Source organism: Mchenga conophoros, linkage group LG12, assembly GCF_057382185.1.
Source record: "Mchenga conophoros isolate Kocher_MC1m ecotype Shallow Benthic linkage group LG12, M_conophoros_male_GT1.1, whole genome shotgun sequence".
NCBI lineage: Eukaryota > Metazoa > Chordata > Actinopteri > Cichliformes > Cichlidae > Mchenga > Mchenga conophoros.
The window spans coordinates 15526996-15547224 of record NC_140537.1 but is presented as its reverse complement, the minus strand read 5'-3'; positions in this window follow the sequence as shown (position 1 = coordinate 15547224).

Genomic DNA, 20229 nt, shown 5'->3' with positions numbered 1-20229 from the left:
TCAGCTGATCGGCTTTTGTGTTGCGAGTCCGTCTCTCTTGTTTGTTTATTGCCCACTTTGCGCCAGAAAGAGGAAACCAGCGGCTGAACAACAGCAGCACGTTTAAGCTTGATAAGCTGTTGTTAGAATTTATTTAATATTACTTTGTACACCAGGATCTTTTTCTACTTAGCTGACGGCTGGTAACTGTGCAGGGGCGGATCTAGCAAAGTTTAGCCAGGGGGGCCGATAGGGCATGAACAGGGGAAAGGGGGCGCAAAGACATACTTTTCTTTCTTATTCTCATTTAAAATGTCTAGCTTTTAATAAATAATTATCCAAATCTTACACCCAAAGTTTTAATCTGATGTAAAATGTATAGAAGTCCATTACTGTATATAGTAACTGTTAAGTCTAATATACCCTAGTAAGCTAGTACCTTTTCCTTTGGGAAGGTACGATCTGTGCAGTCTGCAATTTTGTTGAAGAAAGATGTTGAATCTATTTAATATTTCTTGAAAAATAATTGATTTCTGTGCATTTCTTTCACACTGCATCAAAGTTGATTATGTTAATTAAGCATCATGAGGTGGAGGGTGGGTGGTTCCCTATCTTTATTTTTATTTTTATTAATTTTTTTTGCTGGGAGTTTGCAACCCTATTAGTTAGGTTGCTTACTCTTTAAAATACCAGAATAGGGAGGATGGAGTAGGTTTAAGTTCATTAGATTGATCAGTATTGCTGAACTATGAAATATTTTAGGTGCAGTGTATTTTTTGCATACAGGGATAACAGAATAGCTTTAGTGTTTTTTGGTTTTTTTTAACTTGAGTATGAACTTATACAAAAAGCAGCAAGATATTAAAAAAACAGTTTTATTGATTAAAAAACACACTATATCGGATTCATATCGGTATCGGCAGATATCCAAATTTATGATATCGGTATTGGTATTGGACAAAAAAGTGGTATCGTGCCATCTCTAATAATAATAATGACATGGTTTGACCTTCAAGGTTCTTTATTTGTCACATGCATAGTTATACAAGTATAACACACAGTGAAATGTAGCCTGACACGCTCTTCGACATGTGCAAAAATTTGGGGGGGGGGGGGGGGGTGTAGAGGAAGAACATTATATATATATATATATACAGACATATAGTATATACACTGGGTGAATGTGCAGTAGTAGCAGCAAGCAGGTGAATTCTGTACATTAATATGAATAGACATCTGACTATTTTACAGGATAGACAATATAAACATATTTAAAATTAAAGGAATTGAAATGTACATTGTGCCTTGGTTTAGAGTGTCTGGAAGAGAGTCCTGTCTCAGTCAATTATAGATGATGTGAGAGGGCGGGTGTGTGTGTTTAGGGCACGGATGGCTTGGGGATAGAAGCTCCTCTTGAGTCTCTCTGTCCTTGCCCGGAAGATGCGGAACCTTCTACCAGATTGCAGAAGTTGGAACAGTTTGTTGCCAGGATGGGACGGGTCCTTCAGTATCTGCGCTGCTCTAGTCCGGCATCTCCTGGTGTAGGTGTCCTGAAGCGGGGGGAGAGCAATCCTGCAGCAGCGTTCTGCTGTACGGATCACTCTCTGGAGAGCTTTTTGGTCCTTCACACAGCTGTTCCCAAACCACGATGTCATGTTCTGTGTGAGGATGCTCTCCACAGCGCCTGTATAGAAAATCCTGAGGATCTTTGGAGAGACCCTGAACTTCCTCAGTTGTCGTAGGTGATACAGGCGCTGCCTAGCCTTTTTGGTCTGGACCTGAATGTGGGCAGCCCATGTCAGGTCTGAGGAGATGTGGACACCAAGATACTTGAAGGACTGCACCCTCTCCACTGGCGCTCCATTGATGATGATGGGCTTGTAGTCTCTGTGCTGACCCCTTCTGAAGTCCACCACCAGCTCCTTGGTCTTGCTGACGTTCAGCTGGAGGTGGTTGTCCTGGCACCACGATGCCAGATTCTTCACTTCATCCATGTAGGCCGCCTCATCGTTGTTGGAGATGGCACCCAACACCACTGTGTCGTCAGCAAACTTCACAATGGTGTTGGAGCCATGGGTGGCCACACAGTCTGAAGTGTAGAGGGAGTAGAGCAGTGGCGAGAGGACACATCCCTGAGGGGCTCCTGTGTTGATGGTGATGCTGTTGGAGAAGCACCTGCCCACCCTCACCACATGAGTTCTGCCAGTGAGGAAGTCCAACACCCATGCACACAGACGGCTGTTAAGTCCCAGATCCCTCAGCTTTGTGAACAGTCTGCAGGGCACTATTGTGTTAAACGCTGAACTGTAATCAACAAACAGCATTCTCACATAGTTACCCTGTTTCTTGTCCACGTGGCTGAGAGTGGTGTGTAGGACGTGGGCGATGGCATCCTCTGTGGATCTGTTGGATCTGTAGGCGAACTGCAGCGGATCTGTGGTGTCTGGGATGGAGGAGGAGATGATGTTCTTCAGCAGCCTCTCAAACACCTTCATTACTACCGAGGTCAGTGCAACTGGCCGGTAATCGTTCAGGGATGAGGGTTTGCTGTTCTTGGGCACAGGGATGATGGTGGATCTTTTGAAGCATGTGGGGACCACAGACTTCGCCAGGGACTCGTTGAAGATGTAAGTGAACACACCTGCTAGCTGGTCAGCACAGCAGCGCAGCAGACGGCCGGTGATGCCGTCTGGCCCCGGCGCTTTCCTTGTGTTCACTCTCCTCAGTGCCGCTCGGACGTCATGCTCCGCGATGCTGGTCACCGGTCTCTCGCTGATGACGTCACTGTCCTCGGTAGTCAGGCAGTAGATAGCATTAGCCGCCTGGCTAACCTCGAAACGGGCGTAGAACCGATTCAGCTCGTTGGTGAATGCAGAGTCGGCGTTGATCGGCGCAGTGTCCCTGGCTTTGTAGTCCGTAATGGTGCGTAGTCCGTGCCACATACTCCGTGTGTCGCCCTGGTGGAAGCGGGACTCCACACGTTCCCGGTACCTGCGTTTGGCATCTCTCACCGCGCGCCGCACGCCGTATGAGGCCGCTTTGTAGGCGCTCATATCGCCAGTGGCGAGACCCGCGTTGTAGGAGGCGGTCCTGGCATTTACTGCAGTGCGGATCGATCTGTCCATCCACGGTTTCTGGTTTGGGAATGTGGTGACTCTCGCAGTGGGGATAATCTCCTCCGCTAGCATATTGACGAAGCATACTGCTACTTCCGTAAACTCGTTGATGTCGACTGCGCATGCTCTGAACATGTCCCAGTCTACGTCGTTGAGTGCGTCCTGTAGCGTAGCTTCTGATTGGGCAGTCCACCGTTTTACCTCCCTCTTGGTCACGTCTTCCCTCCGTATGCTTTGTTTATACTGGGGAATGAGGAAGATAGCGTTGTGGTCAGACTTCCCAAAAGCCGGGTGTGAGACAGCTTTGTAGCCCTGCTTGTATGGCGTGTAGCAGTGATCCAAAATCCGATCCCCTCTCGTTGGACACGAGACATGCTGGTAAAAGTTTGGCATGACTTGTCTGAGGTTCGCTTTGTTAAAGTCTCCTGCTACAATGAGGGCTGCTCCCGGGTCCTTGTTTTGAAGCGAGCTCAGCACATCATGTAATTCGGACAAAGCCATACCTGTGTCCGCTTGGGGTGGGATGTAGACCGCCGTGGCGATGACTGAGGTGAACTCACGGGGCAGATAGAAAGGGCGGCACTTAATGCTCAGGAACTCCAGATGTGGCGAGCAGCCGCTGGAGAGTAGAAATGCTCCTGGCATCACACCACTTTCTGTTTATCATGAAACACACTCCCCCACCTTTGGTTTTGTTCGACTCTGCCGTTCTGTCCGCGCGGAGCACAAAGAATGAATCCGACGGAGTTACGGCCTGGTCCGGCACGGTGGGGGTCAGCCATGTCTCCGTGAAGCACAGAATGTTGCAGTCCCTCATGTCACGTTGGAAGGTGACCCTTGCTCTTAGGTCATCGAGCTTGTTCTCCATGGATTGTACATTGGCCAGTAGGATACTGGGCAGTGGTGCGCGATGCGCCTGCTGTCTCAGTCTGTTCCTAATACCAGCGCGTTTTCCCCGGCGCTTCTTTGTTCTGTGGATAGTCGGAGCGGAGCGGTCAGGAAGGCGTCTGGCGTCTGGCGTCTGGACGTGGCCGCGCCATCTTGTTCACCTTTATCTTGCCTTCACTCCAGATGGCTGCTCTCAACAAGATGGCCTTTTTCAGTTCCAAATGACCTTTCAGTATCTTTGCATCGTTGTTATAGTAATATCATGAAGCATATAGTTCATTGTCGATTGTCTAACCATAACAACTACACACCACAGCTATCTGTTCAGTTTGTCAGTCAGTCTGAATCTTGAATGGTAACTTTAGTAGACACAAGCAACTAAGGCAATACATCTGCCGGCTTGTTTTGGCAATCAAGCCTGTTTTAAAAGTAGCCGATTATTAGACTTTTTGGAGCGAGTGAGTCGTACCTACATGTGAGAGGGAGCTGGAGTGCCCTCCTTCACTCAAGCAGCAGACACATTGAACATCTGGATCTCATCCCCCTGTAAGGGAAAGCTAATAATCACATACCTGAGCAATCACTCTTGACTTTTTTTTGGGTTCAGCAATGGCGAGCTCGGAGCTTTAATTATTGCCTCCATTTGTCAGCAGCGTAAAGCTTTCCATAGGTACGGTCCAAACTCTGACATTATATAATATATAATATCCTGGACTCTGGAAGCCAAGCAGGTACATTTCTGAAAGAAGTCTGGCTCTCTTTAAAAATTCTGACACTGTGCAGTTGAGTATCAAATGGAAATTTTTAGGGGAACATGTTGATCACTTCCTTTCTACTGTAGCTTGGTCCGGGTCATGGTTAATATCATAGCCCATTGCTTTTAAAAAAGCAAAACAAAAACCCCCACAGTCCCAACACTCTCTGCATTGCCCTCTAATCTTCACCAGAGCTGCACATTCACTTTAAATCCTTGCTGGTAGTGCAGGCACAGGAAGGAGAACTCTGTTTCCCTTTAAAATATTCCAGCCTCATGATTCATGGATCAGGCCTGTGTGCTTTTTTTTTCCTAACAGAATTTTCACAACTTCTCCTTCACTTGATTTGCCACCCATTTTCACCTGTACTGTTTAGGGAAAGGGAAACACACACAGTAAGTAATAGTGCAGAAAATTAAGGACAGACTTCCTTTTTGGATTTTAAGTTTGGCTGCTATGTGTAACGCCTCATCGCCAGCCAACACAAACTAATTTCATTTTCATTCCCCTTGAAGTGCTAATTAAATAGAAAGCATATTTTAAAGCCTCAAAGGATAGAGACATCTTTTCAGCTGTCAGTACCAAAATTTACAAAGTGCATGATCATAAAAAAAGGACCACTACGTTGGTTGTATTCAGAGTCTGAATGAGATGCTACCCTCAGAAATCCTGCAGCTGAATCTTTGCATTACAGATATACTGGGGCGAGGAGGCTATTATAAGTTGCCATAATGGTCTGATAAATTCACAATAATCACAGGCAAGTCTGCGGTATTAACTCCAGTATTTTTTTTAAATCCTGGCTACAGCCCTGCTTGAGCCACGGCAGTCAACAGGCAGAAAAACAGTATGTTAACACCAACACAGACAGATAATCACACTTTGTTTAACATCCACAACGACACGCGTGGATTTAGATTCAGAGGGCCAGGCGATGCACACACCTTGTCGTGAGGAAAACAGCACATACCCCTGAGCCACTGTGATGATGGCCGTGTTCTCCTGAATTACGGCACGTTTGTGTATCACCTGCTCTATCACAAACTGCTGAATGCACGTTTTATGTCTGTGGCACAGGGACGTGCGTCTCCTGACTGGACGCGATGACAGGCAGGTAATCTGTCACGCTCACACCGTGCAGCAGCAGCGGCTTTTGGATTAGTCTTCTGTTTGCAAAGGCGGCAGGTGCGCCGACGGAGAGTGGATGGTGCTGATGGCCGTGGTGACAAACAGCCAGTCTACCTGGAGCAGCCGTGCTATCTGATGGAACTCGTGGCAGCTGGTGCAACAGTGCAAGGGAAAGAGAGGCGAAAAAATCAAATCACATCTCTGACCCTTGGATAGAATTTGGATGTGTATTATGTGTGTGTGTGTTAGGTTTGAATTGGTCTGGTGACTTATTGTTCTGTTCTCAGTATAGTTGATAATGTAACTGTAGTGTTTTGAGTGATTATCTTGCAAGTTATGTGTGTGTGAAAAAAGTTTTGCACCATTAAATGGCTCAGGGACTCCTCTCTACTCATTAGCATCTCTTATCAGCCCACCCAGCCAACAGCAATCAGTACCGATCAGTTGAGGCAGGAAGAATCAGGGATGAAAGGAAGAGGCCACGGGTAAACTTCCTGTGGAATGCAGTCTTTTCTATAGCGAAGGGTGGAGTGCTTCTTACAGACAGGAGAGGGGAGCATTAACCCTTTTATTTAAAAAAAAAAATTGTGGTCACAGAACACTAAGCAAGAATACTTCCCTGTGTTAGTAAACAGAGACAGTCGTTTCAAAAGATAAGGCTTTTTTTCAGGGCTGAGGAAATGGTCGTGGTATGTCAAAGCCCTGAGTGAAACAGATAGCATTTAAGTCATTTGTAGCAGTCACGAGTTGGCTGTCAGGCCAGGTGATTTGTTTCAAATGACGTATTTCATCAAGTATTTAAAATAGTCTTCAGTCAGAGTGGGCTGAAGCAGCAGATCTGGGCATAGCTTAAGCTAAGCTTTAAATCCCAATTCTTCCACAAATGCTCACATTAAGATCCACGGCACTATACGTAGGAGTACGCTATTAATTTTGTGATACTTATAGAAGGGCTTCTTGTTTTCTTACTTCCTCTTCAAGATTTCCTGCTCTTTTGTGTGTGTTACTTTATCCAGTTATTACTGATACGTGACATGACCAGAGGCAGAAACACCCAAAAATCTATAAACTTCATATTATTGATTTAAGCAGGAAAAAAGATTGTGAATGTTTATTGTATGTCTTTAGCTGTTTCTCTGCTCAAAATACAATCAGGGACATTCTATAGTCTTATATCAATTTTATATAATTGTTTTTTTTTATTATTTCCATTTATATTGTCTTATCATTGGGAATTACTGAAAACAGATACTCAGATTTAGAAGCTGCTGACCATCTCAGTGATAACAGATTCAGAGTATAAGGAGATGACCCTGAGATCAGCATCCCTGTGGGGGAAACAAAGTCTCTTCAATCTTAGCTGAGGCAACTTTCTCATATATTAATGTGTGCCTCTGTGTGTTTGTTAATGTTCATCCCAGAAGAATTCGTCTTTAAAAAAAGAAAAAGAGTCTGAAACTCATCACTGCTTAAAATCCAACAAGTCTTCTTTTTCTTTTTTTTATGATTGTAATTTAAAAAAAAAATATATTTTCAGGTCTAATATTATATATATTATATATATAGGTTTGAGGAAGTGTTTTTTTTAACCCTTCTTATTCTTTCTCTTCATCACTTTATCCTTTATGTTGCCTTTGTCCCAGGCCCTGTTTTATGCACAGCACTGTAGTAGCATGGTATGTGATGTCATACGTCACCTTTCAGTCTTTCCTCACTACTCATAAGTTTGTCTTAATTCACCTTTATTGATATTATCATTGTTATTATTATAAGCTCAGCAACACTGAGTCATCAGTGGCTTTGGGGGAAAAAATGCATTTTTATTACCACTTTATCAATATTTGAAATGCTCCTGATTGAATTTCTTTGGCTTTATCATCAAAATATGCGAGCTATCTGCTTAAGTGAATTCCAGCTGCTGTTTAAATGCAAGCGTTGCTATTGTTTTTTATTCGATGACCAAAATAAGGAAAAACAAAAGCACCGAAACAAACCTTTAACGTCAGCAGTGCTGCTTATAACTGAAACCTTTGGCAGTGTGGAGCTCCGATGTAATTATTTTTTGTGTGGAAAGTTCACACTGGATTTAGACTCCACTTTCTGTAGTAGAAAATAAAGTTGCTCGTTCCCTAGAGGGAATGAATATGATATCCTCCCCACTTTTAAACTAACTCTGGCACAGCGGGCTGCATTCGTCAGATGTACTACAAACCTCTGGTGGTTTGTAGTTTCACACTAATGAGGAGGTCAGCAGAGTCCTTGTGCCTGACCTCGGAGCCCCATGGGGGACACCGAGCGGGACTAACAACAGCGAAATGGATATGAAAGCACTGATACATGAGACAGCGGGGGTTTGGTTTGTGTCATTTCAAGCTGTGCATAAAAATACTGCTACATTTCTAAGTGCTGTTTAAGTTTTAGGTGATTTTTTTATATTGTTGCCTTACAACTGTACGCAATGCTTTCATGGTCCGATTTATCAACTGACAAAAAAGCTACTGCAAAATAGAGATCGTCAAGGCAATCAAAAAAGAATTCTGTTGAAAAAATTACAAAATCTCCGCCTCTTTGGCTCTAATTTAATGTCCTATCTCGCCCAGTTTCCATACATGTATACGCTTGCACAAACTTGCTCATTTACTGAATCCCGTGGTAGGATCGTCTGATAAGCTAAATGGAAAAGTGTCCTAAAACAGCTCATGAGAACACGAGAGCCGCCTAAGTGGACTTCTAGTTGGGCTATGATGGCACTCGGTGATTAAAGTAATCTTAACACCAATCAGTTTGCTACTCAGGTTATCTATAACTGCAAGTTTCTAATACATGAAATTCACTGCAGGAGGAAGATTACATGTTTTTTGGTTTTTAGGGATTTTTTTCTGTAGTTTCAAATCTCCTTTTGTGTAAACTTTTTTGCTGCTTGTAAAGAGTGGACAAAACCATTTGCAAAAGTAATGAAAAACAATCAAATGGAAATGAATAACCCGCAGGAGCAAGAGTAACAAAATGCGTCATCTCCAGGACTGAAACTGCTGTGAGGTCAGGAGGAACTGGCAAGTGTGTTGTTGTTTGTTGGTTTTGAGCTGAGAGGCAGCAATAGCCCACTTTCTTCTGACCAACTGACATGGACTTGCTATAATTACCTTATATTAATCTTTATATGCATCAATTATAACTGATGTGTACTACTCTATAAGCAATTATCACACTTCACTGCAAAACAAATAAATGTCTGACGGAGCCTATTTTTAATTTTTACTTTAACAATTGTTCATAAACCACCCGCACTAATGAAAAGCAATAATTATACCATCCAATTAGCAACCCGCTGCAATATCAGAGGAGTATATCATTAAATTAAGTAAAACACCTAAACCCATCAGAGAGCAGTATGTAACTGAATGTAACTGAATTGAGATTTACTCAGAGAAAATGTAAATCACTTCTACTTAACATTAAAGTTTCTCAAGCTGCCTGCTGATTGATTTACTAACCATCATTAGAGAGATAAATGCTATCATGAGGTAATCCGGGAGTTTATGCAGTAAATCTTTAAACAGCAAAGCTACAAGTACACAGTGTACAGATATGCTAATTTTACTTTGAGTTAGATTTCTTCTCTTCTGTTAAATGCTAGTAACTTCCCCAAAATCAAGTCATTTATTGTGTTGACTTGTACCTTCAGTCACAGGACCAACAAAATCCTGTTAAGACAGCAAACCAATTACCCTAACCTCTAACTAATTGCATAATAAATAACCAAATAAAGCATGATTGGGATTAATAAGTGCTTTCATAGCTTGTTAATGTTAAAAACTATATTAATGAAAGCCACCTGGTCCAACCATTTAATCCCATTAACTGCAAACACATTTTCCTCATTCAGTCTGTATTTGTTTAAGTGATCAAAATACACATGTGAAAGTTTCTCATCTTTGAAACGGCGCTGAGTCATGAACCGGGTTCAAGTCATCTCTCACCGGACACTCTTAGCGTACGTGCAGATCATAGTTCTCTCAAAAGGAGGCTCAGTCGAAGCCCACTTTATGCCTGGATGAAGGGAAAGGTTGACAAACATAAGACAAATGACCAGTCACTGTAAAATGAGATGGATGGTGTGAAATGAAGCAGGTATTGAGCGGGTTGTCATACGCATTAGCAATGTTTCCTGAGCCTGCCATCTCATCTCTGGCCTCCAAAATAACACACAGCTTTCTGGCAGGCGAAGCCGTCCAGACTGAAATAACAACTGAGAGCGAGTAGGAGGATAATGCTTTCTCCTGCTTAAAGTCTAGTTTTTTTTTTTAATCTGCGCTCCTGGACATTTTTCAAGGGAACCCAGAAATTGTAGATTAAAAAAAAGTAAAGATATATGATATATTTTTAGATTTTCCAAATCAAATAAAACCATACCAATACCACCATTAAAGTGAATACATTTATAATCAGACTTTTACTCACCAACGTCTTTGTGGCAGTTTTAGAAATGCTCCTGTTGCTTACCCAGCTGGACTCCGTTCTACTTCTGCAATTCCAGACATCAAAAAATTAGTCAAAGTTGGAAGGTAAAGTATTTTCATAACCAACACGAGTGTTGGGCTTTAACTATTAAAATAGAACCGAGAGTTCTGCTGAATAAATTAATTATTACAGCTGTTACTTTGGGAAAACTGACAAAATAATATGAAAAAAACTGCTGCAATGATATATTACCTCATATGCCAATGAGATGATGATGATGTTTAATGTTATTCAAGACTGGCACTGTCAGTGCTGTTTAGATTACAGCATTAAGTCCTGAGTTTAGCCTGACGTTTCAGAGTTGCCTTGTTTTGTTACATTGCAGAAAGAAAATGAGAGCAGGAGAGCAATGCAAGGTTTCCTTTTGATTAGCCACGTCAGTAGTTCTGGGTCTTTACAATATACAGCAAAAGTTTTGAGCCACTTCTTGTTTCTTTATATTTTGTTAGGAAAATGACAAGTAGTTGTGCAAATACATACAAACATACATTCAAATACAGTATATAAGGCAAAAATGAGCTTGACAATCAATATTTGATATGGCCACCTTTCCATTTCAGCACAGCCTGCACTCTCATAGACAGCAGTAGTCTTCAGGAATAGTTCTCCAGGCTTCTTAATGACATTTAAAGCTCTTCTTCTTTGGATGTTGGCTGCCTTTTGTTTTGTTCTCTATAAAGATGATCTTGCACTGCTTCAGTAATGTTGAGGTCTGGGGAGGTCAGTTAAATGTGATGCTTTCCATATGGTATTGTAGGGTGGATTATAATTGGACAGTACTTTACTGTATTCGTTAAATGAATTCATTTTGACAAGATCTCCAAAACGATCTGTTGAATGTAAATTAGGCAGGTGTTCACTTTTTCTGGGTGGAATCAAGCAACTTTCTTACTGCACCTCATAGATTTTATTTGGACATCTTTTAGTAAGATTGATGACATTACTCTTAAACTGAACACATTAATAAAAGGAGGTCAGACAGAGCAGTCACAGGGTCACAGTAATATCATAAAACAACTTTAAGTGCGTGTCTACTGTCACTGGCATGGTAGTGCCAGCAAATGGAGGAAGTCCTAGGCAAGGAAGGATTATTTATAAACAATTTCCCCCCTGAATTGGTGACATTATGAGATCACCGAGGAGTACAATCATATCTGTCAGGTCACAAATCTAGCATATGTGCCTATAATACCGTCGGAACCATAATATCGTTATATGACATCATATTTTTGCCAAGCAATAGGGATGATGAGTGAACAGGGAGCAAGGCCCCAAAAAGGGACCAACTCTCATCCAAACAACCTTAAACTAAGTACTGCACTCAGTTTCCCATGAGTACAAGTGCCAAGTTTGACGTGAATAAGATTAACAGTTCCCAAGATAGGGAGGACAGACAGACAGACAGACAGACAGACAGAGATTCCCTGATTTAACAGTGAAATCCATCCAGCTTGGACCTTCATTACTCAGCATAGAGATTGCGGCATTTTAAGAGAAATTTTTGTGCCTTCAGACAAAGTGGTTTAGATTATCTACCGAAACTGTCTAACAAACTGATTGTGTTTTTTTCTTCTAATTAAACCCCATTTTCAGATCTCCGCAACTGCTTTGCTGATGCGACCGATAGAAATGTTGGCCAACACAACCAAACAGGGCTAAAGTTTTAATAAACTGCTATTATACTTTGAGTTTCATCCACGAGGAACAAGTACCCATTAGTAAAGTTGTCATAATGTCTTGCAAGTGTCAAAGTTGATTAAATGCCGCCTTGTTCACTAAAGGCAGCACAGGGAGGTGGTGACCTGTGGTATTTACTGAGGTTGTATATCCAGTATAATCACTTACTAAACATAGGTAATCGACTATGTTTGAATAACAAATAACTTGGCGTATGTTATTGTGGGTATTGTGGGAACCCGATTACCTCAACCCCTGGCACTGCTGTGTGAACCTGAGTCTCTGGAAGCCAGTGTTTGTCTCCATGTTTTAAACTCATTTTCATCAAGAGGACAGATAAGATTGATCCAGAGGAAATATGGAGGAATACTCTCTGGCTTTAAATAAAAGGATTCTGGAAACTTAAAGGATTTTGTTTCTCTCAGCTGACCCAGTTCAATAAATCATTGACTCCAGCTATTAACTACTGTATGAAAGAGGGATGTGTTTGTCTCCTTTAGAAGTCAACAGACGTTGTCAAAGTAAACCACATAGAAGCAATTTTCTCGTGTTTTTCCTGGGCTGTGGTGGATTATAAATCATAGTGCCAGAAGGCCGGGTAAAGTGGTGACAATTTGAAATAACCTCTGTTCCAATAGATCGCTGGTAGTAGCCAGCATCGGGCTGGGAAAGGATTAATGAAGTATGAGATTGGGCTCAGTGCCCTGCACAAAGTCGAGTCACCGCAAAAGTGGAAGCAAAAGAAAGTTCACTTCACCTCAAAGACATAATTTAGCCCACTGTATGTGCTGGCCTCTGACCTAAGGGAGAAAAGAACACCATCACTTCATTAATGTTATTTGCCAGCATAAAACCAAAAATGGTCAGCCTTTGGTTGCTGACAGCATTAAGTACACAGTCAGCATTACTTCTTCCAAAGCTTCTCTGCTATGACAATAGCTCCTATATAGGTCAATTAAATATCCTCAAAACACCATTTACAAATCTTTTTTTTTTTTTTTTTTTCTCTTTTTTTTTCTTCTTTTTTTTTTTTTTTTTAATAGCAAGTTTGCAAAGTAACCATACACTATATATATATATTTTTTATATCTTCACTTCAATAGATAATAATAAAAATTTCATTATAAATATAGTCTATGTTGTGCTCCTAAGATGTAGGTTCAGAGAAAGGAAAAAATAAAGATAACACTGCACCTGTGATATACACTACCAGTGTAAGGTTTGGACACACCTTCTCATTTAATGGTTTTTCTTTAGTTTTATTACTTTCTACAATGTAGATACATACTAAAGATATCAAATGTTCAAGATGGCGCCGAGTATGGCAGCCTCGTCGCGAGCTCCCCCAAGCAACGGCTTTCTTCTGTGTTTAATTTTACTTTTCCTTTATTTTTTCACGAGCAGCACTTGTCTCCTTGTGTACGACCGACAAACCTTACTGGACATAAAAGACGGTCTTTCTTATAACTTTCCGGAGTTCAAGTTTTGCAACACGGACGCTCCGTTTGCAGACCCCCCATTCATCTCACCTGAGACGCCTTTGTTCTCTGGCCCTGGAGGCCGCAAACGCCGACGCAGAGGGAGAAGATCTGGCGTTCTGGTTCGACTGAGACGGCGCACTTACAGACCACCGTTACCCAGTTTATTACTGGCTAATATGCAGTCTCTGGAGAACAAGCTGTGCGAGCTTACCATTTACAAATCTAATCAGGAACATCTAATATGTCCTGTAATCCTTCCAATTATCATGACTGAGGAGACTCGGAGTGAGCTGCACTGTGGCTGTGTGCCACTATGTCACTGTCAATGTCATCACAGCTATTAGCGTGATGTAATCCCGAGGAGCTATCAGCTTCTCTCCAGAGATGTGATCATACTTAAATAAATAACCATAACAGACCCAAAGGTGCAAGGCACACTGTCTAAGGTATAATTTATTACTTTCGCACATGTTATACACACCTTTAACAGTAGATAGAAAGATAGAGAGATAGTTGAGACCCGTAACTGTCAGATGGAAGCGTTTGACTTAGCTGTAGTTTTAATCACAAACACAGCAGTCTTCAAATGTGTGTTATGGTTTGAGAGTCATAACCGATCTGGGGAAAGTGAAACACTGATTATCTGTGACAACACAGCTGCTTGCAGAGCTACACTTGTGCAAGAGTGTCATTAGTTCTCACAATATGACTCAGGCTGAAAGTACTTTTTTTAATGTTTGCTTTTCTTGAGCAAATTCTTTCAAATTAGGTAAGAGTATCATGATCTAAATGCATTTCTAGTAGGAATGGTTATATTTTTACATATTTACAAAACAAAATATACATATATACATTTGTTTTCAATTGCAATTTAAACATGCAGAAACCATACTACAATTACAGTCAGCTGAATGCATCAACTGACTGTAAAAGGTGAAGCTGGCAGGATAATTCCCTTGTTTAAAACAGTTGTCTGTTCAGTTCTTTCAAAGTTTGAGCTAAAATGTCAGCTGCAGACAGATCATTTGGCTTAAAGTCACTTCTGCTCAGTGCCGTTGTCCAATTCCAGCTTTCGTTTTGTGTGTAGACTCCCAAAAGAGGAGTCTACAAACAAAATGTGCATCTGATTAACTGTAATATTCGTTTTGCCTCATATACAATTCAGGCAAAATCACTGTCAGAGGTGGCGAAAGTTCAGACATTCTGTAATTAAGTAGAGGTAAAGATACTAGTGTTAAAAAAAATACTCCAGTAAAAGCTTAAGTACTGATTCAACTTCTTTACTCAAGTAAAAGTGAAAAGGTACAGGCTCTGAAATGTACTCAAAGTAAGAAAGTCGCTCTTTGGAGGTCTAAGAAGCTTGGAAAGAAAAGCCCCTGGATTTCTTTAAGTTCTTCTTTGGAGGTCGTTTCTACCAGCTAGTTTTATGCAAAGCTAACTGAAACTTGTTATGTTAATGTAATCATAAAATCATATTAGTTGATGGAAATAAAAACTTTATTTTAGTCTAAATTTGGGGAGAAAGTTAACAGAAGGAGAGAAAAATAGAAGAAAAGGGGGAGAGAGAGAGAGAGAAGGGGAGAGAGAGTACAAACAATGTGAATCTGCTTCAACACCTGCTGAGAGGAAAAAAACCAGCAGACAGACCACAGCAACAACTATCATATACATTAATAACAATGACAATACTACTGAACAGCGCACAGTACTAATAATACAAGATATTTTTAGAGGCAGCAGCTGCCCAAGATAGTGTGTGTCTGCGAGTACCTGTGTGCACACCTGTGTGTGCGTGAGCACGCTTGTGTAGGTTTCTCCATGTAAGTGTCTAATAGTGGGTGTGGGAGGCTACAGCCCCACAAGACCTGAAGCAGGCATGGAGGAGACCTGGGCCCCAGATTTTCCTAGGCCCCCCAGAGCATGAGAGCCCCAGGATTATCACTACAGGGACAACTGCAGCCTCCAGATAGAGAAGAGCAGAAGAGAGTCTTGGGGGAGGTCATCCAGCAGCCAGAGTGCAGAAGCCCCGGGGGGCTGTGGCGACCAGCCTGGAGGCTCTGCCAGCAGCTGGCTACACCAGAGCAGACTGAGGTCTGGGGCTAGAAACCCGAGACCCAGAAGCACCCCACCCCCAAGCAGGGGCCCGACAGAGGGTGGGGCATCAGTACCTGGGAGGGAGTGTGGCAATGGGAAATAGGCCCCCACACCTGGGGGAGCCTGAGATGTTCTAACAGAGAGGTGGAGTCTAAGACCTGACCTTACACACTAACATATACAAACACTCACACAAATACCCAAAAAGGAGACACACAGTAATGAATGTCGTCTAATAAATATTCTCAGCTTGAATCAGATAACCAGAACATGAGCAGAGAAAAAGAAGGAGAGTAAACAAAAAAGAGCTCAGTTTCCAGTTGCCTACATTGTAGAGGGTGACTTTGTCTCTAAACAGAAAACGAGTAGGGGTTCAGCACGTGGGGGATGCCTAAATGAAATGGCTCAGCATGGGGAGAAGAATCATAATGCACAATAATTTCCATTGAGAGCTTCAGTAGATTTTCTTAATGTACAGGCTGTGATCAGCTGATCTAAATCCATCATGGTACAGCATACTAACCCGTTTATTCTGCACTAACCTGTAGAGTATTTTCATGCAATCTTTAAATAACTCAGTTACTCTACCTCAGTCTGTCTTTTGCAGAAGGTTTTGCAATATGAAAAAACATAATGTTACGTGGTAAATGGACTGATTCAGCGCTTTTCTACTCTCCCAGAGTACTCAAAGCACTGTATACAACATGTCACATTCACCCAATCACACCCATTCTCTCAAGCACTGACTCTAAACTGAAGGCTTTTCTAACAACATTCAAACACATTCATACTCCGATGGATGCATCGGAGAGCAACTTGGGGTTAGTATCTTGCCATGCAGACTGGAGGAGCCAGAGATCGAACCACCAACCTTCCGATCAGTATGCTCTACCTCCTGAGCTACAGCCACCCAGACATGTAGTCTGGGGGTGGCTATCTGAATTAAAAACACGAGGACTTACATGTAAACTTCAAATGTCCAGTTTATCAAATACCACTGAGAGTCCTTATATTTAAATCTGACTCCAGCTTGTTGGTCTGGTGAACAACTCGTCACCTGACTCAACTAGGCTCTCCTCCACACTGTTCTTATTTAGTGCTTTACAAACCTGAACATTACGACTAACAGGTGGATTTTCCCGTTTGAGTGCAGCTAGTGAAACAGTGAACAGAGACAGAGAAAGTGGACAGTATATCTTTGGTTCCTTAACATCAAACCCATTGTTGCCGCCAGGGACAGCCACAAGTGCTCCCCTTAAACGTATTTTTTGTTTTAGTGTCCTTATTTTCCTTTGAGTTCTCGATTCTGTCGCTAGTTAGCTAACTTCAACTAATCTAAGTCCATTACCCGCCACTCGCCAATCAAGCAGATGATGTCACCTTGTGTATTGACAGAAGATGGTACTTAATATGTTTTTAAAACTTTCCAAATCCAGCTTCACAGACAATGTTACAGCTATCTCAGTTTTTGAGAGCAGGGCTTCATGATTTAAATGAGCATTTATATATAACACATGTTCATGTTCCCTTTAAAGGCTTGCATTGATGTAAAATAATACCTCCCCTCTTAAAGGTTAAGCCTAAAGTAGCGATCCTGTTTTGAAAATGTAAGGAGTAGAAATTACAGATATTTGTTTAAAAATCTAGGGAGCAAAATTTAAAAACTGTCAGAAAAAAAACTACTCAAGTAAATTACAGATACCTAAAAATGTATTCTTAAGTACAAAAACAAAGTATTTGTACTTTGTTTCTTCCCAGCTCTGGTCACTTTTACTATATGAATATCATAATAGCACTATTATTGAACTCACACAGATAATTTATACTTCTATGTTAAATCTAAACCACAGTACGGTATATCATAACTACAAATCCCTCTGAAACCCCATGAGATAATCTGCACTGTAACCCGCCATGCACCTGCCTGGAAATGTAGCTAAATTTTGATGTAGCCCACAGCTATTGTGATTAGCTTTTTCAGTGCCAGTTTCAGTAACATTTCTGGCTACATTTTCACAGTGTTTTTGTGAGTTATAAGTGTGAGAGTAATAATAGTTACCTCAATATAAGTAAGGAGTCATATATGTCAGCAAATTTCTGGCAGGAGATGGTTGAAACTACTGGAATGGATGTATGAATGAATGTGCAAAGAATTGGAAAAGTTAAAAAATATGCTTTCCTCAACAAAACCAAGGACCAATATTTTTGGATCAGCTGTTTTAGAATTGCAGAGTGCTAATCCTTGCACTGAAAATTGCAGTAAGTACACCCTTTTTCTTTTTTTCTTGGCTAAAGTTTAACGCGAACTGTCGTTTAGCATTGCTAACATGGCAGCTAGCTTATTAAAATACCCCCTATACTCTGTTGTGTCTGTGTGAAAAATAAACACATGCAGCCAGCTATTGTCATGGTATTTGCCAAAAAATGTGGACTAACATGGTCAGGCCAAAGATAAAAGAACCTAATGACAGTCTGGCCAATAAACAAACCCAGAGTGGAAACCAAGCAATTAACTTGAATCTCTGTGACAAATGCTCAGACTTACTGGCAACTTTGGTATTTTCCACATTTATGCATGCTGTTGCTTGCAATAACAATGTAGGACAATGTTGAAATAAGACCACCCCAACTGGTCACCACTGACCATCCCCGAGCCTGCTTCTTCTTTCCTCTTAGAAGGGAGTTTTTCCTTCCCACAGACCCCAAGTGCTTTCTCACTTTGCAAGCTCCTTTGACTTTCTCACAGAGGGTTTCTCTGTATTATTGTAGGGTCTTTACCTTACAGTTTAAAGTACCTTGAAGTGGCTGTTGTTGGCGCTATATAAATACATTTTTAATTTAATTTAATGACTTGGTCCACAACAGCTAATTAGCCATAATGCTTTCTTCCATGAAGGGCTATTTCCACAGTTATTTAAAGATATATTTCCACTGCAGATGTTTTGACCAAGATGAAAATATGTTGGTGTTATTATAGTTTTCCTCAATTGCTTCGTCACACACCTCACAATATTTCCAAAAGATCTCAACTCAATTTTTCATGCGTCAAAATTAATTACATTTTAAAATAAATAATTGACACTAAAAGTACAAAGTCTTTTGGCATTGTCTAAACGCAGCTGTTCAAAATGTTTATCTATTTAGTCAGTATGACAGTGAAAATTATTGTGTTCCTCATCTTCCAATCACCTAAAAGTCTTGCTACACTTTTTCTTTCCACAGACACATATGATATGATTTTAAGAGCATGAGGTTTTCGATTCTAATTTGGATGATACGATAATATTTGTCCTCCGGTAAAGAAAATACAGCAAACTACACCAGCAGTAACAGAAAAACAGCCTTAAATTTCGCATCAGTACACCATGGAACAAAGAATGCATGCACAATATATTGTGTGCATCAATGCTGGAAATCACTGGACAACCTGTTGCTCCTGGTCCCTGTGACCATATATTCTCATCGATCTGAGCCTAATGCCTTGCCTTGCCTGTAACAGGAATAAACCGTTGCTACACTGCGTCCATCCTCTGCACTATCTTCTGTTGTCTTGCTGCACTGCCACGCATCCTTCCTTTCCTCCTCTTCCATTGGTAGCAGTAAAATGTCTATATCAGCAGGCTTGTCTGCATTCACAGACTACTGTAATTCTTTGGCTCTCTAGGTCTAAAATATATTTTTTAATACTCACACTCATGACTCACATACGGGCTCCAGAGATTTTGATAATTAGATAGGCAGTTCTATCATATTTTGGACAGTAAAACAATTCAGCTGGTACAGACATAATCTATTTTGATCACAAAGACATTGTTGTTCAACTGCAGATGGCTGTTCTGAGTCATTTGCCATAATGCCCTAAAACAGTTGCAAATGATAAGAAAGAATGAGAGATGTTCTGTCTGATATACAAAGTGAAACAAAAGATTTATATGTTAAATGTTCTTCTGAAAACTTTGAGAGACCATTCAAGAAATAAGCAAAGGCAGCTGAGAAAAACGATAAAAGAAACCAAACAAATATTATTTATAAATGTAATTTAGTGTAAAACAAAAAAATAACCCAGTGACTCTCTCTGTTTTGGTAACTGCATTGTAATAATTTAACTTAAATCAGTGAAAGCAAACGCCCACCAGCCCCACCCCAAACCATTCTCACCAGATTTTGAACTCAAACCTAAAGTAATATTTTGTGATTTTATGTATAGATCTCCTCAGTTCCAAATAAGATTACAAGTTTAGGACGTTTCAGTCCTCTCTCAGCCCTCGAGTAAAAAAAACTTGAACTTGATTCAATTATGGCTGCGCTGTGGCAGGGGGCTGACCCAGGGGATGGCCATGTGGAGACCAGCGTGAGGGCCTGAGAACAAGAACTGGAATGTCAATGTACCAATTCACAAGCAACTGTAAACTGCATTACTGGGTCTGGAACAAACCCCGGGGGTATATTAAATAAAGATATAGGTTTATGCAGCTATCTCTTTTTTTGCTATTAAGAACATATACCTTGTGTCTCAAGGGAGCAAGCCTTTGAAGAATGTAATTGAACTGAAGGTTCCTATTGGTCTCAGAAATGTTCCCACACACTCCC